A 19,759-nucleotide genomic window follows, 5' to 3' on the forward strand; every position below is an offset into this window, starting at 1 on the left:
ATCAACCATGGATAAATTGATGCATTTTCATGAGTTTTTGTGCAATAATTGCTTATATATCAAGAAGAAGAACTCTCATGATTATAGCATAGCTTTGATGCAATTGTTGATTGATGATAGGTGACCAAAAGGGCTTGAAGGAAGGTTGAAGCAAGAGGCAACAAAAAGGCCATGAAAGGAAGCAAAGGAAAGCAATGTTGGAGCCAAAGTTGGTGCTCCAATGTTGCTTGAAATGTTGCTCCCCACAGCCTGAAGGGGTATACATCCAACGAGAATAACTTAAGCTACAAAGCTCCAAATGAGGTGATTCCAAAAGTATTGTAAAATAGGAATCAAGAGCTTTCCAAGCATATATGGCACTACATGGTGGATATAAAAATTGAGGGAGAAAACTGCCCCGAAAAGTGCATAAACAAACATGACACCAATTTGTAGTAAGGCCAGCTGACCTCTGCACCTTCGACGGAGTATAACTCGAGCTGTAGAGTTCCAAATGATGCGCTTCCAACGGTATTGGAAAGTAGACATTCAGGGCTTTCCAAAAATGTGTAATAGTATGGGGTGGACAGCACGTTCAAGCTTCCGAAACTGGCAATGTTCCCAACGTTTGCGCCAACGTTTGACCTCAAACGTTGAGGCAAACGTTGGAGCCTAAAAGAAGAAAGATAGAGCTTCTGGGCAGCGACATTTGAGCCAACGTTTGACCTCAAACGTGAGGTCAAACGTTGGCTACATTTTGGCAAAAAGGAGCATGGAAGAACACCCCTGATTGATGAGCTAATTGAGCCACGTTTGCGCCAACGTTTGACCTTAAACGTTGGGCCAAACGTTGGCCAAAAAGAAGGCATGGGGGATCCACGTTTGAGCTCACGTTTGACCTCAAACGTTGAGCCAAACGTGGATGACAGCAACTCTGGCCTCTGCATCATCGTTCACAAGGCAACGTTTGAGTCAACGTTTGACCTCAAACGTTGGCTCAAACGTGAAAGCTACATGGCCCAGTTCACAAGTGGATTTCTTCCCAACACCAAGAGCAATCAAGGGAGGCTACTATCAACCCAATTCCATCAAGGCCAAGGCCCAATTCAAGGCTTGAAGATCATTAGAAGAAAGTGTATAAATAGATTAGAATTTAAGTTTTGTGGGGAGCTTTTCCTTTTATTTTTGCTAAGGAGTTTTTGGGGAGATTACTTGACATTTGAGATAGTTTCTGGGAGGAGAATTGAATTCTCTTCCTCTGGGTTGTCTTGTTTACTTTCCTGCAAAGTTTTGTTTGAATCTTGGGTGTTGGAGAATTGAAGGAATTCTGTTTCAATTCCACCCTGAGATCTCTCTGTTTTATTTACTGCACTCTTGAGAAATTGAGATTTGAATTTAGTTCTTCTTCTGTTTGATTTTAATTTCTCTTGAAATTGAATTGTGGTTTTGATCTAGAAAGGCATTGAGATCTAGACTTGGTTATCTAGTCTCTTGGGTCCTGAGATCTAAAATTTTCATTTTAAATATCTCTTCTACTTTTCTGTTTATTGCAATTTACTTTTCCTTGTCTAATTTCTGCAAATCCAATTCCCGATTCCCTTTATAATTCAAGCCATTTACATTTTTTGCACTTTAAGATTCTGCAATTTACATTTCTTACGTTCTAAGTCTATGCCATTTAATTTCTCGTTCTTTAAGATTCAGCACTTTAATTTTAGTTCCCTTTAATTTCCTGCAAATTCACCTTTCCCCTTTAATTTTACTGCAATTTAGTTTCTGCGAATTACAAACCACTCAACCAAGACTTGATTCGCTTGACTAAATCAATCACTAAACTAAAATTGCTCAATCCTTCAATCCCTGTGGGATCGACCTCACTCCCGTGAGTTTTATTACTTGATGCGACCCGGTGCACTTGCCGGTGAGTTTTGTGTCGGATCGTTTTCCGCACATCAATAGAGCATTGGATGAACTCCAACCATCCTCTAGCTACTGGCCTAAGGTCAAGCCTTCTGATATGGAAAATTGTGTTGGTTAAGAATTTCACACAAAATATTTCCGTTGGTAGTATAGTTCCCAACCGACAAACAACTTTCACATCAAATTTAAATTTGGTATTGTCACAAGTACAAGCCCCAATAAAAAATTAACCGAAGTATTTAAACCTCGGGTCGTCTTACAAGGAATTGCAATGAAGTAAATGATTATTAGCTATGAAGGAACATGGGGTTTGATTGATAAAGGGGCATAAAAAGTAAATCAAGTAGCTAAAGAAAGCAATTAATAAAGAGAGACATTCATGGCAAGGATTGAGAATATAGGCTTTCTATCCGAGTCACTAATAACAATGATTAACAAAAATTTATATTATTGCCTCATCCCCGATGATGGAAGAAAGTACAATATCATCTTCACACTCGAAGAAAGTCTAATAAGACTTGCTAATCTAAATTGAAAAATCCTAATCAACTCACTAAGTGAATTAACAAGAGATTAGAGTCAATGGAAACAATACTAGCTAACAACTTTAGATCATCAACATAAGTTGGGTATTCATGACTCAAGATCACCTAATTTCTCTTTCCAAGCCAAGAATGCTCAAAAAGCTACTCTAACATCCAACCAAGCATTTTGTCAAACACTTGAAAGGCATAAAAGGAAAGTATAATAAATTGCAAGGAAAGATAAAAATCTATCAACTACCAATTGCAAGGAACAATAATAACAACTCAAATCAACAATAAAAGAACATCAAATATGAAATTGCATTAAAGGAGATCAAAATCCAACATGAGAATTCATAAACATAAGAAAGGCACGAAAGAGAAATTAACAAGAGGAAACAAGAGAATTACACTACTAGAGCATGAGAATGTAAAGGAAACAAGATGAGAACGAGATTAGACCTAGATCTAACATGCAAATTGTAACGACCCTAGTTTTTGAAAATCAAATAATTAGTTATTTGTGATTTATTTTAAGAAAATTATTTTGCTAAAGGTGGTTAAATAGAGTTTCATGATAATTGGAGTTTAAATTAATTAGAATCCTTATATAATCTTTATTAGATATTTGGTATAATTGAAATTATAATTTTGATAAATGAAAAATAAGAAGAAATTGTATAATTTAAATTAAATAAATTCTATTTTGAATGAATTATGTTATTAATTTGAACTCTTAGAAATTAATTTATTAGAAATAATTAGATTAATTTTTATAAATACTTTAAGTTTACGTCAATTAATATTTATGTACAATTTTTTATTATAATTGGTTATTTTATAAATTGAAATTAAAGTTTCAGAGATAGAAAACTAATAGAGATTTGTATGATTTAATCTAGAAAATTGATATTTGAATTTAAATTGTACTTTACAAAATATAATTAACTTGTTCATTTTTTAATGTAAATTAGAAATAATTGATTTAACTTAGCAATATGCTGATAAATAATGTTCCTAAATATTTTTAATAGAGTACATTTGATTTTAAAATTATCCTATCCTCCAATTTTATCAAAATATCTATTCATATCTATCCATATTCTTTTATAAAATCCCTAATTCCTAAACCTAAATTCCCAAATTGAATCAGAAACCCTAATTCCCAAATCCCAGAAACCCTAACCCTAATTTCTTATCCCAGCCACCAAACCCCCTCCAATGTAATACATGCTTCAGAAACAGAACATCAGAGAGGGAGAGTGAGGAGTTAGGGGTGAACCAGGGGAAGGGAAATCGGAGAAGAGGGAGCCGCGCCTAACCACCGTCCGCTCTGCCGCGCCTCTCGTCACCATCAGGTCCGTCGTCGCCGTTCGTGGAGCCACGAGGAGCACCGCCGTCGAAGCCACGCCAATCGTCACTGCCCAGTCGTCGCTCTGCCTCCCACCAAGCCCGTTCCGCCGCTAACGTCGCCGAAGGGAGAGCGACCACCATGAGGAGCCACCGCCGTCCTTGCTTGTCATCCCCCTTGGAGCCGTCGCCGTCAAGGACCAGCGGAGAGAGAGAACGCGCGACGTTCAGGAAGGAGGAAGTTACCCTGTTTGCGTTGCCATTCGCGCCACCGTTGCTGAGCCATAGCGCCGCCACCGCCGGGTCTCACTGCTGTGCGTCGCCGTTGAAGGCAGAGAGTCACGATGGAGCTCCGTTTTTTGCTTCTCTGGTCCGCCGAGAAAGGAGCTCATGGGTGGAGGAAGGCCAGTTGAGGGAGAAAACGCTGTTGAGTGGGATAAACGCCTCTGCTGTGCTTCTTGGTCACTGGTGATGGAGCCGCGTTGCCATCACCCCTAGGCAGCCGTTCCTGCTGCCGTCGTTTCCTCGTTCTGTTATTATTGTCTAATTGAGGTAAGGCATTCTGGCTTTTGCTTCAATTTGAGTTAGCATGGAGTTTCCAGAATTTTTAATAAAATCCTATTTGAATTCACCGTTTCTGAGTGCTGCCGTGACCACCTCATGTTGCTACTGGCTTTGATTAAAATGGCTGCTATTTCTGGAATCTCAGATTGGAGAGGAGAGGAGGCGTTTAACCTTGTCATTGTTGCTGCCATGGGAATAGGTGCTGGAAACTGCTAATGGAGCAGCTGCATTTAGTGATTTCTGTGAGTTTCGACTAATTGAGGTAGGGGATTTTATTTGAAATTAACAGCTTTTAACTTATGGATGCCAAAGAGGTTTAGTGAGTAATTGCAAATAATTCATAAATATGATTAATTGATAGGAATAAGCGTGGTTTGAAGTTGTAAAATTTAGATTAAGTTTGGTATTGAGATAATATTCTAAATTGGTTTATTGAGTTTAGTTTATGGCTGTGAATGTTACTAGGTTTTTGTTATCGTGAGTAATTAACTTGACAAGATTAATTTTGGTTAATGCTGTGACTGATATTGGTTTGCTAATTTTGATGGATTTGTTGGAAATTCTGATCTTATGTGATATTGCTGAATTGGTTGAAATCTGGTTGTGAATTGTATTTTGAATTACTGATTTTTATGATGAGTTGGCTGAGATTCTGATCTTGAATAAGTTATTTTGAATTATTTGATATTGGATTGGAATTTTAACATATTGGAATGGCTGTAAAATGAACTTGTGATGGGTTGGAATTGGTTGAAATGTGGCTGTAAGTGGTGATTTTTCTGAGTTATGATTTGAATTAAATGTGGTTGTGAACGGTGATTAAACTGGTGCTATTTACTAAATTAAATATGTTGAGTTAATTTTAAAGAAAAAAAAACTAACATGTTGATGATTGATGAATTGAGTTTGAATTGTGATTGGTTTTGTTGCGGTGAATGATTAACTGGTGATTCTGATTTTGATTTGAGGCTGTAACTATTTCTGATTTTCTGATTATTTAGAATTACTGAGAATCCTGTTATTTGATTATGTTGAGCTGGTTGCCATAGGCTGGTTTGCTTGATGGTTGCAATTTGACTGAAATTCTGATCTTTGACGAATTTATATTAAATTTAATGATGTGCTGGTTATTTGATATATTGTAACGGTAGTGGATTTGGTTGGTGACTGATTGAAGAATGGTTTTGGAAAAATTAGTTATGAGTTTTTAAAGTTAGATTCGTTTACTTTTAAAAATAAATGGTGACTGGGTGAAATTCTGAATTTAATTGATGAAAGGATGTTAGTTCTTAAACTGAATTATGATGAGATAATTATTGAGAATCTGTTATGATAATTGCTAATGAACGGATGGAGAATTGATTGAGTTTAATTTGAAAGGATTTTATGACTTATGAATTTAGTTGTGAATTGATGAGATTGGAGTTGAATTGATGGATTAGTTGGAATTGTGGAGTATGATTGACTTGCTAATTATTACGAATTGTGAATGTCTGGTTGATTGAGAATTGCCCGTTTGAAACTTGTTAAGAAAAGGGCTGGTGATTTGTGGAGAAAGAGGGAACCCGTAAGGGTGGTTAAGTCCGAGTTTTAGGGGAGGTGCTGCCAAAATTTTATAAAATCTAAAGTTTTATTTGAAAAGTCATTTTAGAAGCTTTGAATTTGAAAAAAAAATGATATTATTTGAGTTTTATTTAGTAAAGAAAAGAATTATTCTATTTTAATTTCGATTTACTAAAGAAAGGTTTATGTTTCAAAATTAAATTATCTAGGAAAGAAACTATATTTTAAGATTGATTTAATATGAAAAGAAGTTATGTTTTGAGATTTATTCAACATGAAAAGAGTTATGCTTGGGGTTTGAAATAAAGGATTACTTTTTAGAAATTTAATGAATATATAATATTTGAACTTGAATGGTAAAGAAAGATGGTTTCTTTTGAGTCCTTGATAAGTTGGTAAACTTGAAAAAGAGTTTTATTTGGCTACTTTTAGTAAGAGGGTGATATTTTGAAAAATATTTAGTGAATCTAAAATAAATGATTTTCTTGAGTCTTTTGAAAGAAAATTAAACTAGAAAGTAGTTTTAAAATTTGTTTGAGTTAAGAGGTTGCAAAAGTGAAAGTCGTAAGGTTTGTACAACATGATTGAATAAAGAAAGAGAGAGATATTGTATAAGAATACGTAACTGGAGATGAATAATGAGAATGATAACTTACGATGATAATTACATTGATTCTTTTGAGGAAAAGTATTCAGTTTATGAAATTGTTGGCAAGGACGTGGGTTTTGTCCCGCTTGCGTATTTATGATTATAAAAGAGAATAAAAAGCAGAGGACCTGTTGAAAGGTCATTTGTTGCTTGAGGCAACCCAAGAGATATTTATTTGTTGCTTGAGGCAACTCCTGAGATGTTTATGTGATGATCTGCTGCGTGAAGGCAGTCAGATAGATGGTGGTACGACCACTGAGAACGCTTTCCTGGGATACCTTGCTATAATGCTTTGCTGTAAGACAGAGGTTGCTTACAGAGGTATCAAGATTAGTGTGCTCCTGTAAGACAGAGGTTGCTTACAGTGAGTGTGTTGTTGTTGCACCTGTAAGACAGAGGTTGCTTACAGTGTGTTGGGCGTATACTGGCTAATAAGTGCCGCCCTGCAAGACAAAGGTTGCTTGCAGTGGATACCCTGCAAGACAAAGGTTGCTCGCAGTGGTTATTGCCAACAGGAAAGCCTTATCCAGACAAAGGTTGCTGGGTAACGTCGGGAGCGGGTATGTAACCGACAAATGAGCTCATTACCTGCACTAGGGCTAGACATGCATCATCCTTATTTGCGCATCTGCATTTGATTGTGTTTGCTTGTTTCATTTCTTTGTAATTTGTGTTGCTTGTCTTGTTTCTTTGTGATTGTGCTGTTTGTCTTAGTGACTTGCTTGTGTGTTTGATTAGATATTTTTGTTGATGCTATGAACTTAGTAAAGTATTGAGGAATGGTGTTTGTGAAATGAGGTTTGGGTATATTATTTATGTTGCTGATTTACTTAGTTAATGTGATGGTTGAGGAATGCTATTTGTAGCTGATGAATTGCTAATGCGGTTGAGACTTTATGTAAGTAATATGATTTAAAGAAAGGAATTTAAACGGTTTCAAGTAAGTCTTAAGAAATATTTGAAAAGGTTTGATAAAGAACACTACATTGGAAACTTGAGTTAATTATTTGCATGTTAATCATTACTTTTACGGCATTCCCATTCCCTACTGAGAACGTGTGGTTTGTTCTCACCCCAAAATCTTCCACCTTTTCAGTGACGCAGGTTTGAAGACCCAGTTTGAAGCTGCCGGAGATTATAGAATTTACTTATGAGTTAAGTTACTTTCATAGAAGTTCCCTCGCTCTTATTGCTTAACATTTTTATTTTATACAGAGGGATAGGATTTGTATGTGAGTTTTATTTGAAATCTTTTGTATGATAGATAGTATTATTAATGATTATGTGATTATTATTACTTGGTGATGCTTGCTATATGATTTGATAAATAAAAACAAAATTTTCTGGTATTTTTACTAAAACAAAATCGCGATATCGAACTAAAGGCTCAATAGTAAATAGTTAATAAAGGAAAGTAGGTTGGTAACACCTTACTTTCGGTACGATCATGACGTTCTGGAAGTTGGGTCGTTACAATATGGTATCAGAGCAGTTCGTTCCTGTTAGAGCCTTGGGAATGGACTGACTATGCTTCATTGCATACTCTGAGTGTCTGTCATGCTTTGTGACTTGTTCTGATAACAAGAGTTTGTGTTTTATTTGCATGACTGTCTGATGATTAATGCTGTTAGTTTACCATTGCATTCCTCACGGTATTAGGTCTGGCCAACTTAATACTAATGATTTATGTGTATGGGAACACTAATGGGTTATCATAGACGAAATAGAAGAATAGGTAATGTGATTTACGGGGTTTGGGAGCGTTAGAGGTTATGAAGTTAGCTTCGATTCGACGTATAATCTTTATTCGTGCCACATGAACTCGTGCTATCTTTTTCTTCGTTGCTTTCATTGGAATTCTCTAGTTTGAATTTCCTTCTTAGAATGTGATTTGGTTGTTTCCCAACCATATTTTGTCATTCTTGTATACCTTTGCTTGCCTCTAAATCTGATTGCTTACGTAACTCTTTGAATATCCATTCTTGACAATGCCTATACTTCGGTCCGTATATTCTGTTTTCTTTGATTTCAGTTTGAACTTATTTTATTTTAACAATTTTCGAGGACGAAAATTTTTCTAAGGTGGGTAGAATGTAACGACCCTAGTTTTTGAAAATCAAATAATTAGTTATTTGTGATTTATTTTAAGAAAATTATTTTGCTAAAGGTGGTTAAATAGAGTTTCATGATAATTGGAGTTTAAATTAATTAGAATCCTTATATAATCTTTATTAGATATTTGGTATAATTGAAATTATAATTTTGATAAATGAAAAATAAGAAGAAATTGTATAATTTAAATTAAATAAATTCTATTTTGAATGAATTATGTTATTAATTTGAACTCTTAGAAATTAATTTATTAGAAATAATTAGATTAATTTTTATAAATACTTTAAGTTTACGTCAATTAATATTTATGTACAATTTTTTATTATAATTGGTTATTTTATAAATTGAAATTAAAGTTTCAGAGATAGAAAACTAATAGAGATTTGTATGATTTAATCTAGAAAATTGATATTTGAATTTAAATTGTACTTTACAAAATATAATTAACTTGTTCATTTTTTAATGTAAATTAGAAATAATTGATTTAACTTAGCAATATGCTGATAAATAATGTTCCTAAATATTTTTAATAGAGTACATTTGATTTTAAAATTATCCTATCCTCCAATTTTATCAAAATATCTATTCATATCTATCCATATTCTTTTATAAAATCCCTAATTCCTAAACCTAAATTCCCAAATTGAATCAGAAACCCTAATTCCCAAATCCCAGAAACCCTAACCCTAATTTCTTATCCCAGCCACCAAACCCCTCCAATGTAATACATGCTTCAGAAACAGAACATCAGAGAGGGAGAGTGAGGAGTTAGGGGTGAACCAGGGGAAGGGAAATCGGAGAAGAGGGAGCCGCGCCTAACCACCGTCCGCTCTGCCGCGCCTCTCGTCACCATCAGGTCCGTCGTCGCCGTTCGTGGAGCCACGAGGAGCACCGCCGTCGAAGCCACGCCAATCGTCACTGCCCAGTCGTCGCTCTGCCTCCCACCAAGCCCGTTCCGCCGCTAACGTCGCCGAAGGGAGAGCGACCACCATGAGGAGCCACCGCCGTCCTTGCTTGTCATCCCCCTTGGAGCCGTCGCCGTCAAGGACCAGCGGAGAGAGAGAACGCGCGACGTTCAGGAAGGAGGAAGTTACCCTGTTTGCGTTGCCATTCGCGCCACCGTTGCTGAGCCATAGCGCCGCCACCGCCGGGTCTCACTGCTGTGCGTCGCCGTTGAAGGCAGAGAGTCACGATGGAGCTCCGTTTTTTGCTTCTCTGGTCCGCCGAGAAAGGAGCTCATGGGTGGAGGAAGGCCAGTTGAGGGAGAAAACGCTGTTGAGTGGGATAAACGCCTCTGCTGTGCTTCTTGGTCACTGGTGATGGAGCCGCGTTGCCGTCACCCCTAGGCAGCCGTTCCTGCTGCCGTCGTTTCCTCGTTCTGTTATTATTGTCTAATTGAGGTAAGGCATTCTGGCTTTTGCTTCAATTTCAGTTAGCATGGAGTTTCCAGAATTTTTAGTAAAATCCTATTTGAATTCACCGTTTCTGAGTGCTGCCGTGACCACCTCATGTTGCTACTGGCTTTGATTAAAAATGGCTGCTATTTCTGGAATCTCAGATTGGAGAGGAGAGGAGGCGTTTAACCTTGTCATTGTTGCTGCCATGGGATAGGTGCTGGAAACTGCTAATGGAGCAGCTGCATTTAGTGATTTCTGTGAGTTTCGACTAATTGAGGTAGGGGATTTTATTTGAAATTAACAGCTTTTAACTTATGGATGCCAAAGAGGTTTAGTGAGTAATTGCAAATAATTCATAAATATGATTAATTGATAGGAATAAGCGTGGTTTGAAGTTGTAAAATTTAGATTAAGTTTGGTATTGAGATAATATTCTAAATTGGTTTATTGAGTTTAGTTTATGGCTGTGAATGTTACTAGGTTTTTGTTATCGTGAGTAATTAACTTGACAAGATTAATTTTGGTTAATGCTGTGACTGATATTGGTTTGCTAATTTTGATGGATTTGTTGGAAATTCTGATCTTATGTGATATTGCTGAATTGGTTGAAATCTGGTTGTGAATTGTATTTTGAATTACTGATTTTTATGATGAGTTGGCTGAGATTCTGATCTTGAATAAGTTATTTTGAATTATTTGATATTGGATTGGAATTTTAACATATTGGAATGGCTGTAAAATGAACTTGTGATGGGTTGGAATTGGTTGAAATGTGGCTGTAAGTGGTGATTTTTCTGAGTTATGATTTGAATTAAATGTGGTTGTGAACGGTGATTAAACTGGTGCTATTTACTAAATTAAATATGTTGAGTTAATTTTAAAGAAAAAAAAACTAACATGTTGATGATTGATGAATTGAGTTTGAATTGTGATTGGTTTTGTTGCGGTGAATGATTAACTGGTGATTCTGATTTTGATTTGAGGCTGTAACTATTTCTGATTTTCTGATTATTTAGAATTACTGAGAATCCTGTTATTTGATTATGTTGAGCTGGTTGCCATAGGCTGGTTTGCTTGATGGTTGCAATTTGACTGAAATTCTGATCTTTGACGAATTTATATTAAATTTAATGATGTGCTGGTTATTTGATATATTGTAACGGTAGTGGATTTGGTTGGTGACTGATTGAAGAATGGTTTTGGAAAAATTAGTTATGAGTTTTTAAAGTTAGATTCGTTTACTTTTAAAAATAAATGGTGACTGGGTGAAATTCTGAATTTAATTGATGAAAGGATGTTAGTTCTTAAACTGAATTATGATGAGATAATTATTGAGAATCTGTTATGATAATTGCTAATGAACGGATGGAGAATTGATTGAGTTTAATTTGAAAGGATTTTATGACTTATGAATTTAGTTGTGAATTGATGAGATTGGAGTTGAATTGATGGATTAGTTGGAATTGTGGAGTATGATTGACTTGCTAATTATTACGAATTGTGAATGTCTGGTTGATTGAGAATTGCCCGTTTGAAACTTGTTAAGAAAAGGGCTGGTGATTTGTGGAGAAAGAGGGAACCCGTAAGGGTGGTTAAGTCCGAGTTTTAGGGGAGGTGCTGCCAAAATTTTATAAAATCTAAAGTTTTATTTGAAAAGTCATTTTAGAAGCTTTGAATTTGAAAAAAAATGATATTATTTGAGTTTTATTTAGTAAAGAAAAGAATTATTCTATTTTAATTTCGATTTACTAAAGAAAGGTTTATGTTTCAAAATTAAATTATCTAGGAAAGAAACTATATTTTAAGATTGATTTAATATGAAAAGAAGTTATGTTTTGAGATTTATTCAACATGAAAAGAGTTATGCTTGGGGTTTGAAATAAAGGATTACTTTTTAGAAATTTAATGAATATATAATATTTGAACTTGAATGGTAAAGAAAGATGGTTTCTTTTGAGTCCTTGAGAAGTTGGTAAACTTGAAAAAGAGTTTTATTTGGCTACTTTTAGTAAGAGGGTGATATTTTGAAAAATATTTAGTGAATCTAAAATAAATGATTTTCTTGAGTCTTTTGAAAGAAAATTAAACTAGAAAGTAGTTTTAAAATTTGTTTGAGTTAAGAGGTTGCAAAAGTGAAAGTCGTAAGGTTTGTACAACATGATTGAATAAAGAAAGAGAGAGATATTGTATAAGAATACGTAACTGGAGATGAATAATGAGAATGATAACTTACGATGATAATTACATTGATTCTTTTGAGGAAAAGTATTCAGTTTATGAAATTGTTGGCAAGGACGTGGGTTTTGTCCCGCTTGCGTATTTATGATTATAAAAGAGAATAAAAAGCAGAGGACCTGTTGAAAGGTCATTTGTTGCTTGAGGCAACCCAAGAGATATTTATTTGTTGCTTGAGGCAACTCCTGAGATGTTTACGTGATGATCTGCTGCATGAAGGCAGTCAGATAGATGGTGGTACGACCACTGAGAACGCTTTCCTGGGATACCTTGCTATAATGCTTTGCTGTAAGACAGAGGTTGCTTACAGAGGTATCAAGATTAGTGTGCTCCTGTAAGACAGAGGTTGCTTACAGTGAGTGTGTTGTTGTTGCACCTGTAAGACAGAGGTTGCTTACAGTGTGTTGGGCGTATACTGGCTAATAAGTGCCGCCCTGCAAGACAAAGGTTGCTTGCAGTGGATACCCTGCAAGACAAAGGTTGCTCGCAGTGGTTATTGCCAACAGGAAAGCCTTATCCAGACAAAGGTTGCTGGGTAACGTCGGGAGCGGGTATGTAACCGACAAATGAGCTCATTACCTGCACTAGGGCTAGACATGCATCATCCTTATTTGCGCATCTGCATTTGATTGTGTTTGCTTGTTTCATTTCTTTGTAATTTGTGTTGCTTGTCTTGTTTCTTTGTGATTGTGCTGTTTGTCTTAGTGACTTGCTTGTGTGTTTGATTAGATATTTTTGTTGATGCTATGAACTTAGTAAAGTATTGAGGAATGGTGTTTGTGAAATGAGGTTTGGGTATATTATTTATGTTGCTGATTTACTTAGTTAATGTGATGGTTGAGGAATGCTATTTGTAGCTGATGAATTGCTAATGCGGTTGAGACTTTATGTAAGTAATATGATTTAAAGAAAGGAATTTAAACGGTTTCAAGTAAGTCTTAAGAAATATTTGAAAAGGTTTGATAAAGAACACTACATTGGAAACTTGAGTTAATTATTTGCATGTTAATCATTACTTTTACGGCATTCCCATTCCCTACTGAGAACGTGTGGTTTGTTCTCACCCCAAAATCTTCCACCTTTTCAGTGACGCAGGTTTGAAGACCCAGTTTGAAGCTGCCGGAGATTATAGAATTTACTTATGAGTTAAGTTACTTTCATAGAAGTTCCCTCGCTCTTATTGCTTAACATTTTTATTTTATACAGAGGGATAGGATTTGTATGTGAGTTTTATTTGAAATCTTTTGTATGATAGATAGTATTATTAATGATTATGTGATTATTATTACTTGGTGATGCTTGCTATATGATTTGATAAATAAAAACAAAATTTTCTGGTATTTTTACTAAAACAAAATCGCGATATCGAACTAAAGGCTCAATAGTAAATAGTTAATAAAGGAAAGTAGGTTGGTAACACCTTACTTTCGGTACGATCATGACGTTCTGGAAGTTGGGTCGTTACAATATGGTATCAGAGCAGTTCGTTCCTGTTAGAGCCTTGGGAATGGACTGACTATGCTTCATTGCATACTCTGAGTGTCTGTCATGCTTTGTGACTTGTTCTGATAACAAGAGTTTGTGTTTTATTTGCATGACTGTCTGATGATTAATGCTGTTAGTTTACCATTGCATTCCTCACGGTATTAGGTCTGGCCAACTTAATACTAATGATTTATGTGTATGGGAACACTAATGGGTTATCATAGACGAAATAGAAGAATAGGTAATGTGATTTACGGGGTTTGGGAGCGTTAGAGGTTATGAAGTTAGCTTCGATTCGACGTATAATCTTTATTCGTGCCACATGAACTCGTGCTATCTTTTTCTTCGTTGCTTTCATTGGAATTCTCTAGTTTGAATTTCCTTCTTAGAATGTGATTTGGTTGTTTCCCAACCATATTTTGTCATTCTTGTATACCTTTGCTTGCCTCTAAATCTGATTGCTTACGTAACTCTTTGAATATCCATTCTTGACAATGCCTATACTTCGGTCTGTATATTCTGTTTTCTTTGATTTCAGTTTGAACTTATTTTATTTTAACAATTTTCGAGGACGAAAATTTTTCTAAGGTGGGTAGAATGTAACGACCCTAGTTTTTGAAAATCAAATAATTAGTTATTTGTGATTTATTTTAAGAAAATTATTTTGCTAAAGGTGGTTAAATAGAGTTTCATGATAATTGGAGTTTAAATTAATTAGAATCCTTATATAATCTTTATTAGATATTTGGTATAATTGAAATTATAATTTTGATAAATGAAAAATAAGAAGAAATTGTATAATTTAAATTAAATAAATTCTATTTTGAATGAATTATGTTATTAATTTGAACTCTTAGAAATTAATTTATTAGAAATAATTAGATTAATTTTTATAAATACTTTAAGTTTACGTCAATTAATATTTATGTACAATTTTTTATTATAATTGGTTATTTTATAAATTGAAATTAAAGTTTCAGAGATAGAAAACTAATAGAGATTTGTATGATTTAATCTAGAAAATTGATATTTGAATTTAAATTGTACTTTACAAAATATAATTAACTTGTTCATTTTTTAATGTAAATTAGAAATAATTGATTTAACTTAGCAATATGCTGATAAATAATGTTCCTAAATATTTTTAATAGAGTACATTTGATTTTAAAATTATCCTATCCTCCAATTTTATCAAAATATCTATTCATATCTATCCATATTCTTTTATAAAATCCCTAATTCCTAAACCTAAATTCCCAAATTGAATCAGAAACCCTAATTCCCAAATCCCAGAAACCCTAACCCTAATTTCTTATCCCAGCCACCAAACCCCCTCCAATGTAATACATGCTTCAGAAACAGAACATCAGAGAGGGAGAGTGAGGAGTTAGGGGTGAACCAGGGGAAGGGAAATCGGAGAAGAGGGAGCCGCGCCTAACCACCGTCCGCTCTGCCGCGCCTCTCGTCACCATCAGGTCCGTCGTCGCCGTTCGTGGAGCCACGAGGAGCACCGCCGTCGAAGCCACGCCAATCGTCACTGCCCAGTCGTCGCTCTGCCTCCCACCAAGCCCGTTCCGCCGCTAACGTCGCCGAAGGGAGAGCGACCACCATGAGGAGCCACCGCCGTCCTTGCTTGTCATCCCCCTTGGAGCCGTCGCCGTCAAGGACCAGCGGAGAGAGAGAACGCGCGACGTTCAGGAAGGAGGAAGTTACCCTGTTTGCGTTGCCATTCGCGCCACCGTTGCTGAGCCATAGCGCCGCCACCGCCGGGTCTCACTGCTGTGCGTCGCCGTTGAAGGCAGAGAGTCACGATGGAGCTCCGTTTTTTGCTTCTCTGGTCCGCCGAGAAAGGAGCTCATGGGTGGAGGAAGGCCAGTTGAGGGAGAAAACGCTGTTGAGTGGGATAAACGCCTCTGCTGTGCTTCTTGGTCACTGGTGATGGAGCCGCGTTGCCGTCACCCCTAGGCAGCCGTTCCTGCTGCCGTCGTTTCCTCGTTCTGTTATTATTGTCTAATTGAGGTAAGGCATTCTGGCTTTTGCTTCAATTTCAGTTACCGTGACCACCTCATGTTGCTACTGGCTTTGATTAAAAATGGCTGCTATTTCTGGAATCTCAGATTGGAGAGGAGAGGAGGCGTTTAACCTTGTCATTGTTGCTGCCATGGGAATAGGTGCTGGAAACTGCTAATGGAGCAGCTGCATTTAGTGATTTCTGTGAGTTTCGACTAATTGAGGTAGGGGATTTTATTTGAAATTAACAGCTTTTAACTTATGGATGCCAAAGAGGTTTAGTGAGTAATTGCAAATAATTCATAAATATGATTAATTGATAGGAATAAGCGTGGTTTGAAGTTGTAAAATTTAGATTAAGTTTGGTATTGAGATAATATTCTAAATTGGTTTATTGAGTTTAGTTTATGGCTGTGAATGTTACTAGGTTTTTGTTATCGTGAGTAATTAACTTGACAAGATTAATTTTGGTTAATGCTGTGACTGATATTGGTTTGCTAATTTTGATGGATTTGTTGGAAATTCTGATCTTATGTGATATTGCTGAATTGGTTGAAATCTGGTTGTGAATTGTATTTTGAATTACTGATTTTTATGATGAGTTGGCTGAGATTCTGATCTTGAATAAGTTATTTTGAATTATTTGATATTGGATTGGAATTTTAACATATTGGAATGGCTGTAAAATGAACTTGTGATGGGTTGGAATTGTTGAAATGTGGCTGTAAGTGGTGATTTTTCTGAGTTATGATTTGAATTAAATGTGGTTGTGAACGGTGATTAAACTGGTGCTATTTACTAAATTAAATATGTTGAGTTAATTTTAAAGAAAAAAAACTAACATGTTGATGATTGATGAATTGAGTTTGAATTGTGATTGGTTTTGTTGCGGTGAATGATTAACTGGTGATTCTGATTTTGATTTGAGGCTGTAACTATTTCTGATTTTCTGATTATTTAGAATTACTGAGAATCCTGTTATTTGATTATGTTGAGCTGGTTGCCATAGGCTGGTTTGCTTGATGGTTGCAATTTGACTGAAATTCTGATCTTTGACGAATTTATATTAAATTTAATGATGTGCTGGTTATTTGATATATTGTAACGGTAGTGGATTTGGTTGGTGACTGATTGAAGAATGGTTTTGGAAAAATTAGTTATGAGTTTTTAAAGTTAGATTCGTTTACTTTTAAAAATAAATGGTGACTGGGTGAAATTCTGAATTTAATTGATGAAAGGATGTTAGTTCTTAAACTGAATTATGATGAGATAATTATTGAGAATCTGTTATGATAATTGCTAATGAACGGATGGAGAATTGATTGAGTTTAATTTGAAAGGATTTTATGACTTATGAATTTAGTTGTGAATTGATGAGATTGGAGTTGAATTGATGGATTAGTTGGAATTGTGGAGTATGATTGACTTGCTAATTATTACGAATTGTGAATGTCTGGTTGATTGAGAATTGCCCGTTTGAAACTTGTTAAGAAAAGGGCTGGTGATTTGTGGAGAAAGAGGGAACCCGTAAGGGTCGTTAAGTCCGAGTTTTAGGGGAGGTGCTGCCGAAATTTTATAAAATCTAAAGTTTTATTTGAAAAGTCATTTTAGAAGCTTTGAATTTGAAAAAAAAATGATATTATTTGAGTTTTATTTAGTAAAGAAAAGAATTATTCTATTTTAATTTCGATTTACTAAAGAAAGGTTTATGTTTCAAAATTAAATTATCTAGGAAAGAAACTATATTTTAAGATTGATTTAACATGAAAAGAAGTTATGTTTTGAGATTTATTCAACATGAAAAGAGTTATGCTTGGGGTTTGAAATAAAGGATTACTTTTTAGAAATTTAATGAATATATAATATTTGAACTTGAATGGTAAAGAAAGATGGTTTCTTTTGAGTCCTTGAGAAGTTGGTAAACTTGAAAAAGAGTTTTATTTGGCTACTTTTAGTAAGAGGGTGATATTTTGAAAAATATTTAGTGAATCTAAAATAAATGATTTTCTTGAGTCTTTTGAAAGAAAATTAAACTAGAAAGTAGTTTTAAAATTTGTTTGAGTTAAGAGGTTGCAAAAGTAAAAGTCGTAAGGTTTGTACAACATGATTGAATAAAGAAAGAGAGAGATATTGTATAAGAATACGTAACTGGAGATGAATAATGAGAATGATAACTTACGATGATAATTACATTGATTCTTTTGAGGAAAAGTATTCAGTTTATGAAATTGTTGGCAAGGACGTGGGTTTTGTCCCGCTTGCGTATTTATGATTATAAAAGAGAATAAAAAGCAGAGGACCTGTTGAAAGGTCATTTGTTGCTTGAGGCAACCCAAGAGATATTTATTTGTTGCTTGAGGCAACTCCTGAGATGTTTATGTGATGATCTGCTGCGTGAAGGCAGTCAGATAGATGGTGGTACGACCACTGAGAACGCTTTCCTGGGATACCTTGCTATAATGCTTTGCTGTAAGACAGAGGTTGCTTACAGAGGTATCAAGATTAGTGTGCTCCTGTAAGACAAAGGTTGCTTACAGTGAGTGTGTTGTTGTTGCACCTGTAAGACAGAGGTTGCTTACAGTGTGTTGGGCGTATACTGGCTAATAAGTGCCGCCCTGCAAGACAAAGGTTGCTTGCAGTGGATACCCTGCAAGACAAAGGTTGCTCGCAGTGGTTATTGCCAACAGGAAAGCCTTATCCAGACAAAGGTTGCTGGGTAACGTCGGGAGCGGGTATGTAACCGACAAATGAGCTCATTACCTGCACTAGGGCTAGACATGCATCATCCTTATTTGCGCATCTGCATTTGATTGTGTTTGCTTGTTTCATTTCTTTGTAATTTGTGTTGCTTGTCTTGTTTCTTTGTGATTGTGCTGTTTGTCTTAGTGACTTGCTTGTGTGTTTGATTAGATATTTTTGTTGATGCTGTGAACTTAGTAAAGTATTGAGGAATGGTGTTTGTGAAATGAGGTTTGGGTATATTATTTATGTTGCTGATTTACTTAGTTAATGTGATGGTTGAGGAATGCTATTTGTAGCTGATGAATTGCTAATGCGGTTGAGACTTTATGTAAGTAATATGATTTAAAGAAAGGAATTTAAATGGTTTCAAGTAAGTCTTAAGAAATATTTGAAAAGGTTTGATAAAGAACACTACATTGGAAACTTGAGTTAATTATTTGCATGTTAATCATTACTTTTACGGCATTCCCATTCCCTACTGAGAACGTGTGGTTTGTTCTCACCCCAAAATCTTCCACCTTTTCAGTGACGCAGGTTTGAAGACCCAGTTTGAAGCTGCGGGAGATTATAGAATTTACTTATGAGTTAAGTTACTTTCATAGAAGTTCCCTCGCTCTTATTGCTTAACATTTTTATTTTATACAAAGGGATAGGATTTGTATGTGAGTTTTATTTGAAATCTTTTGTATGATAGATAGTATTATTAATGATTATGTGATTATTATTACTTGGTGATGCTTGCTATATGATTTGATAAATAAAAACAAAATTTTCTGGTATTTTTACTAAAACAAAATCGCGATATCGAACTAAAGGCTCAATAGTAAATAGTTAATAAAGGAAAGTAGGTTGGTAACACCTTACTTTCGGTACGATCATGACGTTCTGGAAGTTGGGTCGTTACACAAATACCCTAAGAACCCTAATTTTAGAGAGAAAAGAGAGCTTCTCTCTCTAGAGAACTAAACTATATGATGCTATCCAATGACTAAGTGCTCCCCCTTTGCCAAGCTTGAATTCTGCATGAAATACTCTCGAAAACGAGTTGGATTTGGGCCTGGGTAGCTCAGAAATCACCCCCAACGAATTCACTTTAATGAAGTCATGTGCGAGCAGTGACGCGTTAGCGTTTTACTATCAACGCGTACGCGTCTTGTCACGCGTACGCGTCGCCATGCGACTTTACATCCAAGCATGCGCGTCTATCACGCGTGCGTGTTGGTGAATGT

General features: G+C 35.5%; 2 long non-coding RNA genes across 2 annotated transcripts; both read left to right on the forward strand.

Moving 5' to 3' along the window:
- The first annotated feature begins 3,561 nt into the window (after nt 1–3,561).
- LOC112696609 (uncharacterized) lies at nt 3,562–7,915 on the forward strand. The gene is made up of 3 exons (XR_003150803.3): nt 3,562–4,325; nt 4,483–4,599; nt 7,646–7,915. It is a non-coding gene; the product is annotated as an uncharacterized lncRNA (long non-coding RNA).
- Nucleotides 7,916–9,301: 1,386 nt separating this feature from the next.
- LOC112696610 (uncharacterized) lies at nt 9,302–19,257 on the forward strand. Its single transcript, XR_011862321.1, has 5 exons — nt 9,302–10,061; nt 10,220–10,335; nt 13,381–15,797; nt 15,896–16,012; nt 19,057–19,257. It is a non-coding gene; the product is annotated as an uncharacterized lncRNA (long non-coding RNA).
- Nucleotides 19,258–19,759: the final 502 nt, after the last annotated feature.

The sequence above is a fragment of the Arachis hypogaea genome, chromosome 6 (genome assembly GCF_003086295.3).
Source record: "Arachis hypogaea cultivar Tifrunner chromosome 6, arahy.Tifrunner.gnm2.J5K5, whole genome shotgun sequence".
Classification (NCBI taxonomy): domain Eukaryota; kingdom Viridiplantae; phylum Streptophyta; class Magnoliopsida; order Fabales; family Fabaceae; genus Arachis; species Arachis hypogaea.